This window comes from Perognathus longimembris, chromosome 4 (assembly GCF_023159225.1).
Source record: "Perognathus longimembris pacificus isolate PPM17 chromosome 4, ASM2315922v1, whole genome shotgun sequence".
Taxonomy (NCBI): Eukaryota; Metazoa; Chordata; class Mammalia; order Rodentia; family Heteromyidae; genus Perognathus; species Perognathus longimembris.
The window spans coordinates 2,024,203-2,030,692 of record NC_063164.1 but is presented as its reverse complement, the minus strand read 5'-3'; positions in this window follow the sequence as shown (position 1 = coordinate 2,030,692).

Below are 6,490 nucleotides of genomic sequence, written 5' to 3'. Positions count from 1 at the left end.
AGCCTGTTCAATTAAAGCTAGCACTCTACCACTTGAGCCACAGCTCTGCTTTCGACTTTTTGCTGGTTAATTGGAGCTGCGAGTCTCATGGACTCTTTCTGCCTGTGCTGACTTCAGACCTTGGTCCTGAGTTCTCAGCCTTCAGCGTAGCTAGGATGACCAAGATGAGCCATGGTTGAAGCGTCTTCTCACCTACCTCACGCCCGCCCCCTTTGGACCAGTGCCCAGGGAGCAGCCTTGTGCGCTGGCTCCTGTGCCGCCTCCTGGCTCGTGCTGGTCCGTGTGGGCCCATCTGGAGCACATCCTCTTCTGCTCCGGTGGCCTAGCAGGTCCCCAGGAAGAGGTCATGCTGTAACTTGAGGTAGGTCCTGTCGTCCGGCTTCTCCATGGTCTGTGAGGAGAAAGGCTAGTGCTGACCTCAGCTGTGGGCAGGAGGGGCCACTGAGGAAGGCCTAGCCTACACTGGGGCCATCTGGGGTAAGTTCTAGATGCAGGAGCGCATCAATCCCCAAATTCCCCTCCCAGGCCCAGTCCCATGGCTTCTCAGTCAGGAGCCTGAGGCTGAGCCTGGCATGGCCGACCTCCTGCAAGAGGAGCGCACCCTCTCTGAAGCGCTACCACCCGGTAGTTCCCTTGGGGAATGGTCCTCAGCCATTGGCCTTCTTCGGCTCCCAATTGTGAGTCTGTGAATGCACTGCGGTGGTAGCCCTTACCCTAGGCCTCTGCGAGGCTCTCCTTTCTCTTTCTGCTCCAACAAGATTCCACAGTCCGCATCCATTACAGGGTGCCCCCTGCTGGTGACACGCCTCAGCACCGCGATGGCAGGATGATTCTGTCTCAGCAGCAGCGGGGACTGTGAGTGCTTCCTCTCACACCTCCCCCAGACTTCAGTCCAGCTGGCTGGCGGTGATTCAGCTGCAAAGCCTCAACTTAGGGTCCTCCCCCTCTTGCTTCTGACAGCGTCTGCCCCCACTCCTTTGGAAAGCGAATTCGAGTCCTGCGGATTGATGCAAGGTGAGCTGCCCTGGAGGGCAGAGACAGTGGCAGGGGCTTTTGACTAAGTCTTCCCAGAGAGAGGCCTGGCTGGGACCCCGCCAGGGCCCAGGGGCCTGGCAGCAGTGGCCACAAGCACCTTGGTCCAGCGGGGGCATCTGGGAGTACATTGCAGCATTTCCTGCAGTGCTCCAGGCTGCTGTTGCTTTAACCAGTCCCCTGCCCACCCAGCCAGCCACCCATCCCCTCTCTATGTTCTTGGGGTGTCACGAGGAGGCTTCACAGTCCTGAGTCCTGCTGCTGGCACCAGCTCACACCGCCTGCTCCAAGACTTCACGGGCCACGCGGGGCAAGTGCATGGAGTGCGTCTGCTTCTGCTGGTCATCTCTCTCTCATCCTCCCGCCTGGCTTCTACAGCGAGCACGCGAACTGGAGCCGCTGTGACCTTGGAACAGCACGTGGGGAATGGATGGGGCACTCCCTGCAAGTCTCAGCGGCCAGCACGCACGGTGCCTGACCCACAGAAAGGTCTCAGTGAAGAAACGGCAGCTATTTATTCTAGGAGGTATTCACTCCAAGTACTTACTGAGCTCTGGTGATAAGTGCCTGGGCTGCGAATCCTGTCCTAAGCCTGGAGTTTCTCAGAAGCCGGGTTCTGCAGCCCTGTCTGAGGTACCACCTCCAGCCAGGCTCTGAGCATAGCCCCGCACTATGCTGGGCAGTTGACTTGCTTCTCTGGGAGTCCTCACTTCCGTCTGTCACGGACAGAAATGCATTTGCACGTAACCCTGGAGGCCAGAAATCCCCAATCGAGGAGTTGGCAGGGCTGCCTTGGTTTTGAGGCCTCCTTCCCCAGCTTAGCACGGCACCCTTCTAACCTGTTTGCTCTCGCCTGCTCTCTGCCCTACCTCATTCATCCTTAATCACCTCTTCAAAGGACCTGCCTCCAAATGGGATCACCTCCCAATGGCTGGGCTAGGGTGTCAGTGGAGGGGGACAGGCTTGGCCTGTGACACCGCGGTTTTGTTACAAGCAGCAGAAGCTGACTCGGGCCGATTCCACCAAACTCTCCCTCTCTCTCCTGGAGAGCCAAAGTTAGACATGATGCTGCCAGGAGCAGGCCTCAAAGCACACCCCGCGGAGGTGGGTTTGCGGCCTTGTGCCAGTTCTGCTCCTGCCTTGCTTGATACCTGTGAGCGTCAAAACAAGCCTGAGACACCTTCCTGCAGCTTCCACTTATGAGGTACTGTGTGTGTGTGTGTGTGTGTGTGTGTGTGTTGGCACAAGGGCACATGGCAGACGTCATGTGTAGGTGATGAAGGGAATGTATAAGAACTGTGTTTTGTTGTTCACAAGCCTGTTAAAACTCATAAGCCCAGAATCCTCTTCCCCCCACAATTACAGAACGGGATTCGTGTGTCTCCTGGCCAGGAACTTTGTCAGCACCAGTCTCCTGGCAACTGCTCTCTGTACTACACAAACACGCTTCAGGATCCAAACATCCTGGCTTTTTTACAACAGCAATTTCTCTGATGAACACAGATGCAGAAATCTTCAGGAAAAATGCCAGTAAACCAAATGTGACAGCCCATTACAAGGATGATATACCCCAGCCGCACGGGCTTTATCCCTGGGGCACAGAAATGGTGCAGTGTGTGCAAATGTGATACATATCACTAACAGGATGCAGAATAAGAACCACATGCTCGTCCCAATGGATGCAAAAAGAACACTGGAAAAATCATCATGCTGTTGTGATTAAAAAACACAACACCTCAACAAGTGAGGAAGAGAAGGAACGCATTTCTGCACAATAAAGCACCATGTATGACAAGCTCTCAGCTGATATTGTACCCAGTGGTGGAAAGCTGTAAGATTGCCTGAAAGAGCAGTAATAAGACCAGGACACCCATGCTTGCCACTCCTATTCGGTTAATCAGTACAACTTCTAGCTGGGCAATTAGGCAGTAAAAAGCAACAGATGTAAAAGACATGCTTTTCTTTTTGTCAGTCATGGGGCTTGAACCCAGGGCCTGGGCATTGTCCCTGAGTTTTCTCATTCAAGGCTAACAGTCTACCACTTTGAGCCACAGTACCACTTCCAGTTTCTTGGTGGCTAATTGGAGATAAGAGTCTCATGGGCTTTCCTGCCGGGACTGGCTTCAAACAGTGATCCTCAATCACAAGAGCTCAACAGCTATGTACATATGATTAGATAAGATGAGGCTAAGCAAATTGAACTCCAAGAGATGGAAATGTTACCAGGTTCGAGGGAGGGGATTCCACGTCCCTCCAAGAGTCCACCACTCAGAGACAGTCTCAAGCAAAAGGATGGATTTATTGGGGAAGTAAAAAGCGAACTGACCGGCCAGGGACACAGCACAGACAGGGGAGCTGAAACTGCAACCCTAAAAAAGCAGCTGACCGGCCAGGGACACAGTTCAGACTCAGGAGTTAACACTGTGACCCTAAAAAAGATGATTGGCCAGGGAAACAGTGCAGACTCGGGAGCGGACACTGTGACTCCTAACAGTCCTCGAGTTGGGGTTTATAAAGGTAAAAGTGTGGCACAGATGTAAGGGGTTGACACAGGGGGTAGAGCAAGCAACGAATAAGTTAAGCAAGCCATTTACAGAAGCAGAATTTTTCGTGAGGTTGACTTAATATTTAACTTCATTTTAACAATTGTTACTATGTTTCCTTAAGCAAGACAAGGTGGAGTCAGCTCTGCTTCAGAACACAACAGAAACACGAAGATTTTATTGTTGTCGTTATGTTTAATGAACTAGGTGAATTTCCTGTGGTGTACCCCCTGTGGGTATGATTTTGGTACACTGGATATTGTATATATGCTTATCTGAGCTAGGGAAGGGAAAGCAAAATTAGGCAAGGTGCAACAAATATGATAAGAAATGTACTCACTACCTTATTATGTAACTGTAACCCCTCTGTATATCACCTTGACAATAAGAAAAAAAAAACAGTGATCCTCAGATCTCAGCCTCCTTAAGTAGCTAGGATTTATAGGCATGAGCCACTAGTGCCCAGTTTAAGACATACTCTTATATACCAGAAACCTTACAGAGCCACCAAAAACTGTTAGAACAAACTACTTAAATCAAGTTCTAAGGTACAAAATCCACATGTAAAAACAATGGTGTTCCTTTTTAAATTTACTTTCAAATTAGCATATTTTCAGACTTTGAGGGAAACTCATTGTAATCCCATAGATTGATATATAGACACAGTGGGATCCAAAGAAGGAAATTAGCTGAGCGGTGGTAGCTTATGCCTCGAATCCTAGCCACTCAGGAGGCTGAGGCCTGTTGGGTTGTGGTTCAGAGCCAGCCTTCAGAAAAGTCTGCAAGGTTCCATCTCCAATTAACCAGCAAAAAGCCAGGTGGGAGGAGGCATGGCTCAAGTGGTAGAATGTCAGCCAGACAATCAAGCAAGCCAGGAGAGAAAGGGAGAAAGAGGGAGGGTGGAGGGAGAGAGTGGGAGGGAGGTGGGGGAGCGGAGAGAGAGAGAGAAAGAGAGAGAGAGAGAGAGAGAGAGAGAGAGAGAGGAACAGAGGGAGGGAGAGGGAGGGAGGGAGACACCTTGAGTTCAAGCCCCTTATGGCAATTTAGTTAAAAGGAAATTACAGTATTTGCAACAGCATAGGTGAATCTGGAAAACATATTAAATGACATGAAGCAAGCACAAAAAGATAAATATCACACAAGCGCACTTAAATGTGGAATGCCACAAACCCAACTCCCATAAGTGGAGAAGAGGAGGTTGGTTACCAGGGCCCCCACACAGGTGGGGGGATACAATGGAGAGGCACTGATGTAGCTTTCAGTCTGATAGGAAAAATTCTGATAATCTATTACTGCACAGCATGACAATGTATAGTTTATAAAAACACATTACATACTAGAAAACTGTTAAGAGAACTGTCCTCAAATGTTCTCAACACCAAAAAGGATAAACATGGATAGCAGAGACATGTGAATTAGCTTAACCATTCACCATATATACATATAGCAAAACCCCACATTGTATACTATAAAGATGTATTTTTTGTCAATTATACCTTAGTAAAACTAAGAAACAAAGAATACAGGATGAATGATAGAATTAAAACCACTCCGTGTAATCTGATCAGAGTGGTGAGTGTCCCATACGAGGGTAACTAGCTTTTGTTTTGTATTTTTTGCAGTGTGGAGATGTAACGCGGGGCCTCAAGCATGCTAGGCAAGCTCTCAGTCCCGTCACTGGGTCGTACTCCTGCACCCCAATTCCCTAGAATAGCTGGAAGCCTGTACCCACCTATTCCTCCTCCCACGTGGGTGGGGCCTGTGCCACCCAGGAGTGGCAGCTGCCTTTCCTCAGCAGTGCCCTTGACGTTGGTCTTGGGGCTGGAGAGGAGCTATGACTGGCCAGAACGTTGGGGAGTTGGCTCACGTAGTGCAGAGGCCCGAGGGGGATCCCCCTCCCATGCCAACCGTCTCCAAGTTCTGGAAACCTGCTGGCAGAGCAGTGAGGGGGACAGAGAGGCCCTCTCCTCTAAGGACAGGGGCAGGGGGGACCTATGGGCCTTCGGGTGGACTCACCTCATCTTTGTCTTTCCTTCCTAGTCTTGTGTCACCCACGGAGCCCTCCAACCTCCGTAGACGGAAGCGAAAGCTAGTGATGGGCCACACACATCTGAGCTGGGTCTTCCTGAGGTGGAGAACCTTTTCTAACGCCAGCGGGGGACACAGATGAAGGCAAGGCTGCCCCCTTGTGGGAGTGGGAGAAATCTGCCTCTGCCTGGCTTCCTGGGTCTCATACACCTACTTGCCTTGGATGCCATGGCCGGGGCTGCCCCCACTAAGCAAATAAGCCAGCAGGATGGTCAGTTTTAATTTCAAATAAAAAAATGGGAAAAAAATCGGTATAAGAATGTCCGCGTTCAAGGTGGTAGCATATAACTGTAATCAACTTGAGAGACAGGAGGATCCCCATCTGAGACCAGCCTAGGGGAAAATGTGAAGCAAAAGGGGCCGAGGACATGGCTGTGTTGGCAGAGCACCTGCTTACCAAGCCTGGGGTCCTGAGTTCAAACCCCGGTACCCATCCCAAATATTGTTTGGGATCCAATGATACTAAAGAACATTGTTTATCTGACATTCAAACTGCCGCAGACCTCCTGCATTGTATATGCCAGTTGCAACCACATTGTTGTACTCCATTACTGGGGGTTTGAACTCAGGGCCTTGGGTTTGTTAGGCTGGTGCCCTATCACTGAGCCAACACCTCCAGCTCTATTTTATACTTATCATCTTTAGAATAGGGTCTTACTTCCCGCAGAGGCCCCGCCTGAGCCTTCACCCACCTACTTTAGGCTTGCCCTCATTGCGGGGATCACAGGCACAGGACACCACGTCCAGCCTCCCTTCCGTGGAGATGGGGGTCTCATGGCAGGTCACTGCCATGGCTTCATGTCCTGCTGGCCTGGAACCCCAATCCC